The following is a 16,329-nucleotide window of genomic DNA, read 5'->3' as shown; positions in this document are numbered from 1 at the left end:
GTGAAGAGACGTGCCTCAGGTCGTGAAGTCAGCAGGGCAGGGACAGCAGCCTAGCCCATCTGTCACAGGGGCCTGTGCTAACCCTGCAGCTTTCACGGGGAGGGTGGTGGAGAGAAGGAGGAAAAAAAGAATGTGGCGTTCTGGTCTTCCTCAAAGGTCTGCGTGGTGACGCTGCCCCTCAGAAAGCTCTCAGTATGAACACCAGTTAGTTCAACCAGTATCTGTCGAACCCTGGATTGCAAACCCAGCTTGTCTTCAGGGAGTGAGCAGGTGCAGCTCACAGAAATAAGGGAAACAGGCTGGGTGGACAACAGGGAGTGGTGGGGACTGCGGTCAGCTCGAGGGCGTGTATTATAACCGAAGGGGGCAGCCACGCTGGGGCCCCGCCAGTTGTTGCCCTGTGGGAAGGCGTTCTCAGGGGGTTTGGATGTTCCTTTCAACAGAAGCCAGGCATCTAGATGTTACATGAAATTTCCCAACTTGGAAATGCTGGTGACAAACTCAAAGCATTTTCAACTCATCCCTCTTAACCTCTTCTACCTCAGCCTGATCCAGAGAAGGATCTGGCACTGATTTTGTGCAGCTCTACCCATCGGCGGGTGTAAAATGGCAGGTCCCCGGCCACCTGGGTGGCTCAGTCCGTTGAGCATCCAGCTCCAGGTTTCGGCTCAGGTCATGATCTCAGGGTTCGCAGGTTCGAGCCCTACATTGGGTTCCACGCTCACAGTAGAGCCTGCTTAGGATTCTCTCTCTCGTCCCCTCCCCTGAACACTCTCTCTGTCTCAAAATAAATAAATAAGCTTTAAAAAGCTAAAAAAAGAAACAGCTCCCTTTCCTGTTCCCCTTTCTGCAGCACCGCCCTGTTCACCTTAGGGACTTTTAAGTATCTGCAGATACTCACAAAGGGTTGCCCAGAGGACTTGTCTCGTTGGTTTGCTCCCACAACTCCTACGTGTGAGCATGGAGGCCGTGGTAGATGGACTCCAATGTGATGTACTGGCATTCAAGGAACAAATAACACGACTGCTTTATAATTATTTTCATTTTTGCATACATTGAAAGTTTTACACAATTTTTGCCTCCTATTTATAAATTTTGTTTTTGTGCCTCGTTCAAACGATGCAGCTTGGCTAGCAAAATAGTACATATGTCTCGACGATAAATAAATAGAGTAACAGATGTTGGGGTGTGGACCCATGACTGTTTGGGGTGTCCGGCCCCTGCCACAGGGTTGAGCTGCTGCCTGAAAGAGGAAAATAAACAGGTGTGCAGGGAACTGTGGATGGGGAGATGTCACTGAATCATTTCAAACAAACAAACAAACAAGCTCTATAATATGCAAAGTGCTTCCCAAATGCTAGTCATCAAGTGAGTTAAACATATTCAAGGTCATTCTTTAAATGTCTGGCCCAGGGGCGCCTGGGTGGCTCAGTCAGTTAAGCGTCCGACTTCGGCTCAGGTCATGATCTCCCGGTCCGTGAGTTCAAGCCCCGTGTGGGGCTCTGTGCTGACAGCTCAGAGGCGTCTGGCCCTTAGTAATAGCTTACTTTTAAAGTGAAGGCTGTTAAAAAAAAAAAAAAAATGAAGGTTGCTATTACTGCTGTCCCCTTGCTATCGGTGTTGTGACAGTACCACGCATCACCCCACTGGTTTATCTGTCAGCTTCCCCTGGGCCAAAAGTCATCAGGGCTGGGTGGCATTAACCCTCACACCCTGAGGTGTAGTAGGGGTCTAAAGGATTTTGGTCAAATGACTGAGACAGGAAGGAATCCATGGGTCGGTTTCTCAGGCAGGAAGCAGGGACCCTGCAAGTCCCTGGGGCGTGGGATGTGGGGGGTGGTGGTGCTTGTTAACCCACTGTGGGCTTTTAGGGATAAGACTGAGTGGCTCAGTGTTGGGTGCTCAGGATCTGGATTACCTGGGCCTACCGTTTCTGCAACAGAAAACTGGGTTGGCTACAAACTGGTATTTCTCTTTCTTCCATCACTGACTAGTTGTATGAGCTTGGGCAAATTACTTACCTTCTCAGGGCCTCCATTTGCACATCTTGGAAATGGGCATCACAATAGATAGTATGTAGCTCATAGGGGTCATTATGAAGCGGATCAAATGAGTAGTATTGAAACGTACAGCTTCAAAGAAACAGTAGAGGTGGTGAGGAGAGAGGTCTTAACTCTATTCTGAGGACTCTCTGAAGAAGGAAAATCCTAAATAACCCAAGGGCACCAGACTCCTTGTCCACCGGACTTCCTAGTCTCATTCTTGTGCACAGATTGCACGGAGGGCTGTGCAAGGAACATCATATACCTTTTCCTTTTAAATCGGCTAAGTCAGACACTCAGTTCCCAGCAGAGGAAATTTTTCTCCACTTGTTCTGAGGACCCACTTGGGGCAGGTTGCATTTTCCAAAGATGGCTGTGACGGTATCTTCCGTTCTGCAATCTCTTCTAGAACTTTGCCACCCCCTCATCGACAGAGGGAGGCTATGTCTCTCATTCCCTTGAACCATGGTGTCTTTGTGCACTGATAGAATACAAAGGAAGTGATGCTACACGACTTCCGAGGCTAGGTCATAAAATGCCACGTGCTTCTACCTTGTTCTCTGTTTGCGCTTGAAACCCAGCTGTCTTGCAGTGAGGAAGCCCCAGCAGCCTGCAGAGGGGCCTCATGGAGAGGAACTGAGGCCTTGGTCCACAGCTCCAGCTGAGTTTCCAGCTAGCACCTAGCACCAACTGGCTAGCCATGTGAGTGCGCCATCTTGTTAAGGGTCCTCCACTTCCAACTGAACCAGCTGATAGTGCACAGAACAGAGACAAGCCTTCCCTCCAGTGAACCCACCCCAAATCGCAGATTTGGGGGCTAAATAAATGACCACGAGGACCTTCAGGCCTCCTCCTCTGAAGCTCCTGTGCCAACTCTGGGGTGGGGGAATCTTCTGAGAGGCTGGGAACCCCATAGACATACCCTTTGAAGGTCTTGCCAAGCCACCATCTACCTCCACGTTGGCCATTTGATACCTCCTCTTGTCTTTCTAGAGTAGTTCTTCCTGCCCCTGTTCCCACCTCCCAAACTCGTGGCTTCACCTCTGGAATGGACCGAAGAATTTCACAAAAGAAGGAAGTCGTCTCTCCCTAGAGGCTGCCTTTGCAAGATGCCCAGGGTAAATCATGACAAAGTCTGACTCTTGCCGGAAGAGAGGAAAAACACGGGAAGAACCAAGCCAATTTGATATTTTAGTCAATAATTCAGACACACCTCTCCTTAATGACTATTCCTTACGCTTCTAATATGTACCAGGCAGCGTGCTAAGTGCTACGGAGGCAAGGACAAACAGCAGGGCCACTCACAGACCCAGGCAACAGGGCCACCCGTGTCTACTCAAAACCTATACCCCGCAGCCTTTCAAAATCATGCTTCAGGTATCTAAAAACCCTAGAAATCTCTGCCTAAATGGTCCAACACTTCCCAAGGCCCATCCTTCTGAGGGTACAACTTGCCCCCATGTGCACTCCTGGAGGGGCGACTAAGTGGTGGCTGAATTTGGGCATGTGGGCTGAGGTGTTTACATCCCTGGGTCCTAGGCTACTTGTGTGCACAGGACAGACATGGGGCCGGGAAGAGAATCCGAGTGATTGGGCTGAGGGTTGAGGGGTCAGGACCAAACCCGCCCCACGCTGCCATGTTCCTGCAGAGAATTCTAAGGAGTCCAAGAATTCTAAACTTGAACGTGGCCTTCTTGGTCAGTATGAAGAATAGTTCTCAAGGTAGGAGAATAAACATATTTTATTTTATAGTCTGTTACATGTTTAGATGTAAGCTAGGTGGGTCTCGATTTTTAGCATTAACATGTTGATATTTTTAGCATTTAACAAAACATTTACTTTAGCATTTAATTCAAGCATTTTTTAGCATTTAGGGCACTTAACAGGACAAATAGGCTCTGAGCTCCTATAGGAAGGCCCTCATCTATGGGGCTGCAGAGGGGGGTAGGGGGTATGGCAGAGATTCGAAAATCTGCCTGCCTCCATGTTGCCACAGCTGCCCCTGTCTCTAATCTGGAGTGACAGACCCAAAGGGGTAGCAGATGGGCCTCCGGTGATTGAACGTCTGTCTGGAGGCGAGGGAGGGGCTGATGTGATCCCAGCTGTTTTGCCAACTGCCAATCACCATCACAAACACCCCCAGCTTGAGGGGAGGGGACGGGGAACAGGGTGGAAGAGGAGGATGTTTTACGCCCATTTTCAAGGGTTGGCCAGGAGCCCAGTCCAAGACAGAAAAGCACAGTGGTTCTGAAGATGTGAGCCCTGGACCAGCTGTGTCGACATCATCTGGGAACCTGTTAAGCTGTTGGCCCCTCGCAGGAATGATGGTGTCCCTTTGTGGCAAAGACAACAAAGTGGGACCCTGTTGGCCCTAAAGATTCTTTCGCCCCAATCCCTTGACTTGGTGTGGAGATTCTATAAAGGAGACTTTTTACTGGAAAGAGAACATTTACTGAGCATGCACGGTGTCCAAGAGTGGGCAAACATTTCGTGAACGCCAGCACGTTTAATCCCCAGCAGCCACCCTCAAGACTGGTATTATTATCACTATTCCCCTTGTACACGTTTCTCCCAGAGTTCAGGACCTTACCTTGCCTTGGGTCGCAAGGCTCCCAGGACGCTACCAGGCCTTTGTGACTCTCAGAGCACCCTAATTTCTTCACCAGTGTGCCCAACGGTGATTCTCCAACTTGCTTGTGATTCAAAATCACCTGGAGGCCTTGTTAAAACAAACTGCTAGGCTCCTCTCCCAGAGTTTCTCATTCAGTAGGCCTGGGATGGGGCTCCCAAACACGCATGGCTAACAAATTCCCAGACACCACTGCTATTGCTGGAGGTCTAAGGACCATGCTTTGGGAACCACCGTGCTGGGCTGGGATCCAGCTCCCCACCCTAACTCCACCCATGCAAAACCCGGCATAATCATACCTTCCCCATAATGGCGTCCTTGTGAGATGCCAATGAGATAATGGGAGTTAAAGAGCTTTGTCAGCTGCCAGGTGAATGGTCCCGGTCATAAGTAGGAAACCTGCCCGAGGCTGGCCCCTGGGGTCTGGGAGTGCAGAGGGCTGGGATGCAGGTCAGGGCACCACAGCCATCTGGAGATCTTTGCAGCCCTTCTTAATTCTGAGTCACTTCTTAAGGGAGAAAACCAGCTTCTGGGGCTCAGGCCAGCAGCCCCTCCTGCTACCCGCCTCATCAACCCACGCCTCCTCCCTCACCTCAGGCAGCCTGCTGAACACAGCCCCAACAGCTGGCTGGCCAAGGCCACTTCTCCAGGGGCCAGTCCAGGCAAGCTGGGGCAGTATCAGGCTTGTGATTCAGGGCTTGCAGCCGGATCCTGCTCACCTCCAGCGTGAGACTCGGAGGCCACGACTTCCTTTCTCTAAACCTCAGGTCGTCCGTCGGTAAAATGGAGCAACAAGCTACCATCGCAGAGGGTTGTGAGAATTTAAGGGCCAGTCCTTTTAACAGGGCTTGGCATAGAGCCCGGCCCCTGGCGAGAGTCCAGTCGGTAGTAGTTGTTAGTATTTTCAAAAAGTGCCTGGGCCCAGGTCGCCTGCTGATAAAGGCTCGGACTTGGAACGCAAACCGCTCCCACGCCGTCCCCGGTCGCACCCGGACGCACCCGCCCTGGAATGCCAGCTTGGGGGCCCCGAGGCCGGCCAGCCCCAAGTTGAGGTTGGCAGGGCAGAACAGGATTAGGGAGGCGCTGAGGCGGGGAAAGGCGAGCCTGGGGAGGGGGCGCCTCACCCAAGAGGGCTGGGGTAGGCCGAGAGGAGATCTTGACCCAGGCGGGGTGGCGGTAGTGTCTGGGGGGGGGGGGGGCGGGGACAGCTGAGGAAGGCCGAGGAGGGGCGGGACTGTGTTGGACCTTCCCACCAGCCGGGCTCCCGCGCTCGCCTTTCAAGGTTGGGAGGCAGGCCTCCTCCGGGAGCAGAGGACAGGGTCGAGGAGGCGGGCCCGGGGGGCGGAGCTACAGGGCTGAATTAGGGAGGCCATAACGGGGAGGGGCGGGGCAAGAGACGGGCCCACCCCCCGCAGGGCGGGGCTGGGCGGCAGCACCGGAGGCCTGGTGGGCGGAGCCGGATCTGGCCCGGGGCCGACTACATTCCCGTGGGGCCCGGGAGCAGGGCAGGGGGCGTGCCCGGGGCGTGTCCTCTAGGAGGGCGGGGCCTGGCCCCGCCGCAGCCATCCCCGACGGCCGCCGGGAGGGGGACCGAAGAGAGACTGAGTCCAAGGCTGCGCAGTCGGACGGCGAGGGGCTTGCGGCTTGCAGCGCCGAGCAGAAAGCAAAGCCAGCCGGTGAGAAGGGGCAGGGGGGAGGCCGGCCGGACAAACAATAGCAAAGTTAGTTTTCGTTCCCACTTCCAGAGCCCGCTCGGGCAGCTTTCTCGGAACAAGTGACAGATAGGGCTACGGAGGCAGCTGGTGGGTGAAAGGGAGCATAAAGTCTCCGAGTCCTGACCCCCCAGGACTCCAGCTCCGCCACGTACCCGCAGTGTGGCCCCGGGCCCGACCCCCCAGCCGGGTCGGGACTTAACGGGCTCAGTAAACCGAGGAGGTTGAACCAGGTGCTCCTTGTTGCCCTTTCTCACAAAAACCCTGGAAGGTGCGGGCTGGCAGGTGAGAGCAGCCTGCAGTTCGGCGAAGGGTGTTCACAACGCTGCCCAACTGCAGTTTCTCTCCCTGCCGAGCAGCACGGAGCCAGGTGAACTCTCCTGGATCGTTAAGCGAATTACTTTAAAGATCACACGAGTTCTTCGCATGGCCCTTGAGCCCACAAGCCCTGGGAAGCAGCCTAAATCAGGGAAATTTCAGTCTCCCCTTCCCCCCCAGCGCTGAGATCCCAGTAAGCTTCAGACCAGAACCTCGGTGGGGCTTTTGTCACCCTCCTGGGGCATTTCCAGGTGAGCTGGCCTGGGAGGCCCTGGCTGGAAACCAGGGGACAAGTTCTTACCAGGGTGAGTGGGGAAAAGAAGGGAAAGCCCCACCAAACTGTGGGCCCAGAGTCAAGCCCCCGGCCCAGGGCTCTTGCTGCTGCATGCTCAAGGTTAGTTCTTGGATTTCTGTTCCTGGCGGTAGCAGATCTGTGCCACGGCTGTGGTAGCTGGGCAGTCTAGTTCAGTGGTCAAGATCTTAGGCTCTGGGACCAAACTGGCTAGGATTCCATTCTCCTCCAAGCTTCAGTTTCCTCATCTGTAAAATGTGAGTAACGACAGTACCCAACAGCAGCAGCAAAGACTAAATAGAATAATGTATACACAGTGTTTAGCAAGGCACCAGGCACCCAGCGAGGCCTCACTGTATGACAGCTGCCCTGATGCAGATGGGCAGGTGATGATGGGCTGGCTTCCTGCCGAGGAACGAGCCTGGTTTTGGAGGGCCGGATCCCGGCTGCAGCCCCTCCTGACCTTGTGAGAGCCAGAAATTGCCACCTGCCATCCGCATCACTTTGTCCATTTCAGGTTTGGGGAGTGTGTCATCTGGACCAAAGAGTGGCTGAGTTTTCTGCAATAGTGCTTGAGGTTGGTGGTTGTCCAGTTCAATAAACCCCAAAATGTTTACTGAGCACCTACCATATGTTAGATGGAGCTAGGAGATACAGAGGTGACCTAGCCAGACCTGGGCTCTGCCCTCATTTTGAGTTGCTGACAATGAGGGCTTCCCCACCCCCACCATGCTCCTGCTGGGGAAGATAACTCACATCCAGGGCTTGGTGCCAGATGAGATTTCATGAGTCTATTGCTCTAGTGTTTGGAATCCAGCTGTTCCATTGCACACTTGGCTTGGGGTGAGAGTGAGGCTTAGTGTGTTACCTGTTGCTTTTTTTTTTTTTTTTAAGATTGTTTTGAAGTTTATTTTATTCCTTTTGAGAGAGAGCAGGGGAGGGACAGAGAGGGAGAATCCCAAGCAGGCTCCACACTGTTAGGCGGAGCCCAAAGCGGGGCTCAAACTCACAAACCTCGAGATCATGACCTGAGCTGAAATCAAAGAGTCAGATGCTTAACCGACTGAGCCACCCAGGCGTCCCATAAACTGTTTGATCAAGGCTGGGCACTGAAGGAGACTGGGGGTGCTGCATGTCGACTCCCTGAATGTCCTGGGGAGATGAGCCCTACACTTTGGAACCAGCTAGAAAGTAGTATGGGACGGAGGCTGATTGAAGGCTGCACTGCATGGAGGAGACAGTGTCTGTGTCTAGGGGAGGGGAGGGTGCTTAGAAGCAGCGAGACACTGGGCTCCCAAGTCCTGGCTGGGTTTGGATCGACTTGGGGCCACAGACTCCCCTGTCCAAGCATGTGAACGGCATAAGATTAGAGTGTGGTGTGGTGGGAGGAAGAGGGTCAGTAGGTGGAGCCCATGGGGGAGGAGAAGACGTTCATCTCAAACAGAACTTAGTAAGCAAATACTGGAAAGCCTTCCCCACTACCCCTCCAGCTCACATGACGAATGATGAAGGATGACACATTGCCCCCATCCTTAGTTGTTTACGGTCTGGGAAGGGACACCAGTGACTCTGATAAGAGATAAATGAAGAAAGTATTACTGGGAACTTTCATGGAGGAGGTGGAGTTTTGGGTGGGTCTTCAGGATTGGGAAGGTTTCAGCAGCGCCAGTGAAAGTTTTGGGCAGAGGAAAATACCTTGGCAAAGTCCAGGAGGTCAGTGGGTTCACGGAATTTTTAAGAAATCGCTGCGTTGATCAGTCTGGCTGAAGAGTTGGAATCGTGCGGGGATGTGAAGGGGGGGTGGTAGGTTGGGTCAACTCACGGAAGGCCTTCAATGTCAAGGTGAAATGTTTAGATCTGGTTTGTAGAAGGTGAGAGCCACTGAAGGCTTTTGAGCCAGGGAGTGACATAATCAGAGGGGCTCTTTAGGAAAGGCAGCCTTGCTTGATGTGCTGGGGTGAGGGACCCCAGGAGTCAAGGGAGAAGGATCTGATGGCTGTGGTGATGGGGAAGGAGCTGGGCGTGAAAGAAGGGGCACCGTCAAAGGGGTGGGAGGGGAGCCAGGGTCACGTGGGAAGAGGAGAAAGGGTCCCTATGGATGCCCTCTTTTGCTTGGTTTCCCCGTCCAGCCTAGACCCTGGTGCACAGCAGGGGCTCAGAGGTGCTGGGGAGGGTGATAACATGCTACAGAGTGATAGGGAGGGAGCCGCCCAGGGAGGCCCTGTGCTTGCCCACGGGGGAGGCATCTGGGCCAAGTGGTAGGAGCTTGCACCCATCAGCGGTGGGTGTGAGAGCAAGGTCGATGGGAAGAAGTGCCCGTGGCTCTCTCCCTCCTAGCTGCAGTCCAGGAGGGCTGGGGTGAGAGGTTAGCCAGTGGGGACACATTTCCCGCGTGTGGGGGGGGGGTGCTGAATTTTGGTTGGCTCTTGTGAAGTTTCTGCAATATGGGGCAGTCCCCTCTCTCGAAGCTTCAGACAGATGTGTGAGCCACCGCCTGGAAGCTCCCCCACCTCCTCCTCACTCTTCCCCGCCCTGGGGACCCAACCCCAGTCCACCTGAAGACCGCAGCCAAGCCCTGAGCATTCTTTTGGATTTGGAGCATCTGGGGCCAGCTGGCACCCCCGGGTTTTGCCTTGGCCTTGACCCCTGGCTCCAAACCGTTATACCCACTTCCTCCACCGCATGGGAAGCTCCGAGGGGGCCGTTATGACTTAATCAAGAGCATCAAACAGTCAGGAGTTGGCTCCGTGAAAGGTGGGAGGGAGGGAGGGAAGAGCCTGAGCCCCTCCGTGGGACAGGATGGGGCCAGGGCTGGGGGGGGGGGGGGTTCTGTTTAATCTCAGCAGGAACTGCCCTGCCCACCAGCTTCCCCTCCTCTAAGACTGGATGTGAGGAGCCAGGAGGGAAAGCCCAGAGGTAAACACGGCCTGCAGTGTGGTGTGCGTGGCTTTCCTCCCGCCCTCGTCCCCCGATGCTGCCTGCGAGGTGGCCAACCACAGGCTCGGGGCCCATGTCACAGGCCCAGTTGCCGTCTGGGGGCTGGCGGGTTCCTGACTCACACCTGGGGTTCCCCCGACACTATGGTTTTCCTGTCAGCGCTGATTCACTCTATGCTGACTTGGAGACACAGCTGAGGAGAGGGAAGAGGCCTGTATTCTGGTTCTTAGATTTCGTTCCAGCTCCTTTGGTTACCGGCTGCGTGACCTCTGATAAGTTCTTTCTCTCTCTGGGCTTCCTTCCCTTCTGTGCTGGTGACCCATCCTTTACTTGGCTTTTAGGAAGTTCTGTAGCCCAGGATCTGTGTTTGTAAAGTAGGGCACATGTGAGCACATGCACACGCGCCCCCCCCTCCCCGCCCCCATCTCCATATAGCGTGGACCTGGGAGACGGCTCTCACACATGCAAGAGTTGGGCCCACCTCCCTCCCTTGCTTCCCCCACCGGAAGCAACCTTCCTACCTTCTGTCTGTCTGCAGATTAGGGAGATAGTAGAACAGGGTGGCCAAAAGCTGGACTTTGGAGCTAGAGTCTTGGCTCTGCCCCTTGCTGGCTTTGTGACCCTTTCTGAGCCTCAGTTTCTGAATCTGTGAATTGGGTAATGGTAATGACCTCATAGCATGAAATGAGGCCAAAAGCATGAGCCTCCCCAGTGGCACTCTAAGCTTTCTGAGGGTAAACAGGTCCGAAGATGGGGGGCAGATTTTCTCCAAGCCCTTCCTTTCCCTACACCTCCCGCCCCCCACCACCCCGTGCTTGTCTACACTGAGTACTTTCCTCTTCGTGCTGTTTTGTGGCATCTGGAGTGTCTCTGTGAACCCTCCCAGGAAGGGACCCCCCTGTCCATCTCTGTATCCTTGACTCCTGGCACAAGGCCTGGCACACAGCAGGCTGTCAGGAAGTGATGGTTGAATGAATAAGTAAGTGATTCTCCTTGGGGTGGCCCAGCAGGACCCAGCTCGGTGCCAGATCCTTGGTGGCTGCCTGGCGAAGGTGGAGCCGGGAAGCAGGGTTTGGATGCCTGCACAGCCGCCCCCCTGCCCCCGCCCCTCTCGATCCTGGAGCCCGGGTCCAGGGAGGCGAGATCGGTTTGGCTGGCATGGGATGGCTTCCGTCAGGGCTTCAGCTTCCCTTGTGAGGCCTGGCCTTTCCCCTCCTGAGAGGGGAACAGCCCGACTTCCTCCAGCTCCAGTAGTGAAGGGGCCACTTTGGCCCTTGGTGAACCCTGACTCAGCCAGAAAAGGTGCCTTCAAGTCAGCAGTTATTGGGGTAAAATGCTGTTCCCCTGTGAGGGCACGGACTCGGGGCTGGGGGAGGAGAGGGGCCCTCTGGGAGGCCATCCGTGACAGCATCTTTGCAGGCCATGAGCTGTGCAACTCTGGGAGGCACCTCACTGGCTCTTCTTTGGGTCCTGTGCCTGACTTTCCTTGCTGTGTTGAGGGGTGATCTGTTTCTGGACCTAGGCTTATAGAGCCAATGCAGGAACGTGGACAAAGCGTCAGAGTCTGGGTGTTAGGGAGTCTGGGTTCAGATCCTGGCTTCGCTGTGGAGTTGCAGGACGACTTTGTCCAGGGAGGTGATCTTCCGGGCAGGTTTCCTAATTTTTCAGGCAGTAAGTGCTCCAGAAGCCTGCCTGGGGTCGAGCTGGGCTTGGCGCGAATTGGGAAGGAACCATAAGCAATGTCACAAACCAAAGTGCCTGAGCATGATTCCTGGCCCTGCCGCTTACCGGCTGGCCGTGACCTTGGGCAAGTGTTTAGCCCCTCTGTGCATCGGTTTAAGCATCTACAGTGGGGATCATGATAGTACTCACTTCATAGGGTTGTTGAGAATGATCTGAATTAATGTATGTGAAGCGCTTATGATGTGTGCCCGGCACATAGTAGGTGCTGTATATATATCAGCTCGTTTTGGTAGTGGTGCTATTATCAATAGGAAGCAGGATTTCAATCTTGGGTGGGGGGGGAGCAGGAAAGCTCGGCGAATAGCCTGAGTCTGGAGATCAGGAGACCTGGGTTCTGATCCCAGCCCGTCCTCTACCTGCCACGTGACCCTGGGCGAGTTACAGCCCGTCATGGGGTTAACTGTTAACTATTACCCTGCATTTGTTGCATTTGGCTTTCGCGAGTGAGGCACATGCAGAGTCACGGTGGGCGCTTGTAGGGTTTTATTCAGAAAGAGGACTCTGGGTGCCCAGCCCATTCTCCTGCACCAGGACAGCCACTGTGGGTGGGCGAGTCCCGGATGCCATCAAGGAGGCACTGCAGACACAGAATGCTAGGGCTACACCCCCCACCCCCACCCCACCCCCACCCCATCCCACGACTGTACTCAAGGCTGAAAAGTGGATGGAAAAGTACGTTTGAATACTCACATAACAATGGGATTATACAGATCAGGTTACAGACCTTTATTATTATTTTTTTTTTTTTTACTTTTCCCCATTTTCTGAATCGTCTGCAACGACTTCCATGTTTTTATGCTCCTGAAAGAAGGAACACACTTATACAATACAGCTATCAAAGAACCTGCTATACATAGTTAAACAAAAATGTATCAGTTGAACTTGGGGTCCAATTCAGGTCTTTGTTGTTAATAAATTCTATATATGTCATTTTTCCCCCCCAAAGGGGGTGGGTTTGGTCTGAAGTTGAGTATCAATTTGTCAGGCCTCAGAAGACAGATGGAGTGTTTGTGGAGGGCCCCAGAGCCTGGGAGAGAACAGTCTGCTATGCATGGGCGTGTCCTCCGACTTCCATCGCGGGCGATACGCTCTGAGTGATGCTTGTTTAGGAAACTTTTCAACAGCCGACACCAGAGGGCTTAATTTCCTCATGTGTAAACTAGGGATGAGAGTAGCAATAGCTAATCAGGGCAGGAGCTTAACACATGTTGAGGTTTTAGAGCGAACCCCGCTTCTCCTGAATTTGGAACCAAATGAAAACAGATGACAAAAATGGAAGCTCCACACGGAAGTGTCATTACTGAGAAGGCTGGCCGGAGAACGTGGCTTTCGATCTGGGGCCCAGAGGGCCTGCTAACCGTCTGCCCTCGAGCTGGCAGAGTTACCTGTCTGGTCACAGGCAACGCTGGACAGGGGCCAACCTCCCTGCGAGGAGCCGGTGGTAGTACAGAGAGCAACCCAGATGGAAGGCTTCATGCAGGCAGCCTGGCTCTGGGGGAGGCGGGACCCCCACAGAGAGCACGCCCAGCGTGTCTCCTAGATGAGCCAATCACATAAGCTGCTGTTGGGGTCCGGAAGTAAAGGAGGGGGCAGAGCCAGACCAGGGGTGTTCTCCCGGTAGAGGTCCCTCCACGGAGAAACAAGTGGAGAGGGGAATGTTCGTTCCCCTGATAAGCATAAGGCTCTTTGAATGATGCTGGGTATTCAGTAAGTGCTCACGAAGTGTTAATTTGTCGTTGCTTATAATAATGGTAACAATGAATAATTCTGCTACAGTTGGAAAATCATTTTCCCGCTGTTTTAGGAGAGACGGTTTATCAGAATGTTTTTGCGGTGGGACCTGATGAGATGTCCTGGTGTATAGAGAAAATAGAAACTCCGTGGGGGTGGGGGAGGATTGATTTGTCTGAGGTCCTTGCAGACGTGAGTGGGTGGCTAGTCCTTGGGTCACTGTGGTTTTGCAAAGACAACCCACCTCCCTGACCGCTCTTGAACACATAACGGAGGAGCAGCTGGGGCAGGGAGGGTGTGTCGTCTACTCGCACTGGGCATTTAGAGGCTCTCGGAAAGATCCTCTGATCTCCTTTCTCTCTGCCTCACACCCGCTCCTGGCACGGTTGAGCAGCAGGCTCCTCGTTTGCCGGGAGACTGTGTAGCTGGTTTTGCAAACCGTGCATCAAATCCCTTGGGGACGAGCTGCAAGCAGGGGGCTTAGGTACGGGGCCAGCTCTTCTTCCCACCATCTGCTCACCTTTGGGCAAGTGTCTCAACCGCTCAGAACCGTGGTTTCCTTATCTGTGAGCTGGGTAACAATAGTGGTGCGTCTACCACGGCTTGCCCTTGGGAGGATTAAATGAAGTAATGGATATGGGTGAAATGCTTAGCGGTGGGCCCAGTGCAGAATGCACCCTCAGTAAAAGCCAGAGACTGATGAAGGTGGTTATGAATGAAGGCTGCTCCTGCCACTCCTATTGAGAAATGACAGAGTCCTCCTCCCCGGAGACTGAGATCTCTGATCTGACGTAAAGGAGCTTTCCAGGACTGTTTGGAGCTCTGAGGGCCAAGAGGGCCTCCGGCTTCCATGTGCTTAGTCCTCGATCGGACTGTCTGAGCCCAGCTTTGACTTGAGGGTTCCTGGCTTAGAGTGGAGGGCAAAGTTAGGGGCTTGTGCCTGCATTAATGGGATTGTGGTCTTGTGGGCATGTCTGTGGTTCATCGAGTCAGTCTACCTGCCCGGTCTAGTGGACAGCATCCAGTCTTTGTTTGCATACCTCAAGGCTGGGAGAACACACTAACTGTCATCTCTGCACAGATGTGACTTTTAAAACATAGGGTATAGAATTTGAACAAACCCAGCCTCCCTTAGATTCCGCTCATGGTCCTGATCATGCTCATTGGGATGATGTCCACCTGGAATGTGGACACTCCCTAGGGGAGACCAAGTCCCCCTTGCAGCAGAGGTGGCCCCAGGCCAGCGGTTCTGGTGTAGGAAGGAGATATTTCTGTCAACTGTTCAAAAAACATCATCTCCATCTGAACCAAATGGGCATACACACACACACACACACACACACACACACACACACAGGCTTTATAATTATTGAAGACATAATTTTTGTGGAAAAACTTGGAAGTTAGAGAATAGATGCAAAGGAGGCAATAACAACTCGGAAAGCAGCACTGGGGGTAGTTTGGTGTCCACACACACACAATCGGGATTAAACCATAGGGACCACGTCCTGTGCCGCCACTTTAGGTTAGCCGAGTAGAGGGAGGATTTTTCCATGTTATTCAATATTCTTCCGCAGCCTGTTTCCCCGCTCCATAGCAACACACCCCGTGGATCTACCATGACCCAGTTGAGCATTCTCCTGCTGTTGCACATTTAGGCCATTTTGAATTTTTCATTAGCTTCCACATTGCTATAGTGGCCACTTTGTCCCTACGTATATCTTGCGCTCAAACCTAATGCTCTCTGCGGAGTGAATTCCTAGAAGTGGTTTCGAGTCAGGTGGGTTTTAAACTCATGGTCTGAGGACCATAAGCCCTTTCCCCAATACCCACCAGAATGTAACCCCCCCCCCCCAAACACTTAGCTCCAGCACTACCGGAGAGAGAGGGCACTGTGTCTGTGGGTGCTAGGGAGCAAGTGCATGGAAGGAAGGAGGCTGGTTCTGTGTGTGTGTGTGTGTGTGTGTGTGTGTGTGTGTGTGTAAGAGACAGAAAGAGAAAGACAGATATGGGGGAGCTTTTCCTCTTCAACCGTAGTCTGACTTTTGACCCTCTTCCTGTCTCCTTTCCAGGAGCCTGTGGTGTCATTAACTAATTATGAGATCTCTTTACTATTTAATGACCTTTCTCCATGGTGACTCCTTCCTTCCCAACAGCCTTCCGGGAGCCAGGGAATGGGAAGAGGAACCTGTGGGAGGACGCTCGTCTGGAGTAGGAGTTGGGTCAGGGAGGGGTCCAGTGGTTCTCAAACTCTGACATGTGGCAGAATCTCCTGGAAGGTTTGGTAAAGCACAGATCATACCCACAAGGCTTTCTGATTCCATTGGTCTGAGTTGCAGCCCGGGAATGTTGCATTGCTAATATGTTGCTAGGAGATGCTGGTCTGGGAATTAGAATTTGAGAATCCATGGAGTAGGGGAGGCTGTGTGGTGAGTCTCAGCTCCTGGTCCTGCCGACAGTAGGAACCTTGTCCTGTTTAGTAAAGGCTTGTGTGAGGCCTGAACTCACATTCTGCCTGCCTCCACCCCAGTCACCTTTTCCAGCATGTGCTATTTATATATTTATGTGCAGGAGGATAAGATGTTTATCGCCATCCCCATTTCACAGAAAGGAAAACAGGCTCTGACAGGCAACCTAATATGTCCAAGGGTGCCCTGGAAGTCAGCAGGGGCACCAATACAGGAACCCTGTCCTTGTCCCCTCTCCCTGCTCCCCTACAACACCCCTCCCCACCCCCTACAGTGTATCACACACTCTGGGCTTCTCTCCTGCCGGTCTGGGGCAGAGCAAGAGGTACCTTCCCTGAACACTGTGCCTGCCCCAGGGGATCCCAGGTGAGGGGGCTTGGAGGGCAGGTTTGTCCACACTGTCTCTGAGCCAGGGTCTTGCTGTCCTTTTTATCCACACCCCCCCTCACCCCCCCCC

At 53.5% G+C, this 16,329-nt stretch overlaps 1 protein-coding gene and 1 long non-coding RNA gene across 3 annotated transcripts in view; one reads left to right on the top strand and one right to left on the bottom strand.

The window, feature by feature from the left end:
• Window positions 1-1,024: 1,024 nt before the first annotated feature.
• On the bottom strand, window positions 1,025-5,993 carry LOC121043513 (uncharacterized). The gene is made up of 2 exons (XR_005796875.1): window positions 2,022-5,993; window positions 1,025-1,243 (listed from the first exon to the last, which is right to left on the bottom strand). It is a non-coding gene; the product is annotated as an uncharacterized LOC121043513 (long non-coding RNA).
• A 226-nt stretch (window positions 5,994-6,219) lies between these two features.
• Window positions 6,220-16,329, top strand: part of CD82 (CD82 molecule) — a 48,122-nt gene continuing 38,012 nt past the window's right edge. The window contains exon 1 of one of the 2 annotated variants that reach the window (XM_040495380.1): window positions 6,220-6,347. The gene's annotated coding sequence lies outside the window, so the exon portion shown is untranslated. The remainder of the gene's footprint in view (window positions 6,348-16,329) is intronic. The other variant, XM_040495382.1, reaches the window with a different exon arrangement.

The sequence above is a fragment of the Herpailurus yagouaroundi genome, unplaced genomic scaffold (assembly GCF_014898765.1).
Source record: "Herpailurus yagouaroundi ecotype Mexico unplaced genomic scaffold, PumYag 187, whole genome shotgun sequence".
Classification (NCBI taxonomy): domain Eukaryota; kingdom Metazoa; phylum Chordata; class Mammalia; order Carnivora; family Felidae; genus Herpailurus; species Herpailurus yagouaroundi.
Note: the sequence above shows the minus strand (reverse complement) of the source record. Positions and strands in the feature narration are given on the sequence as shown.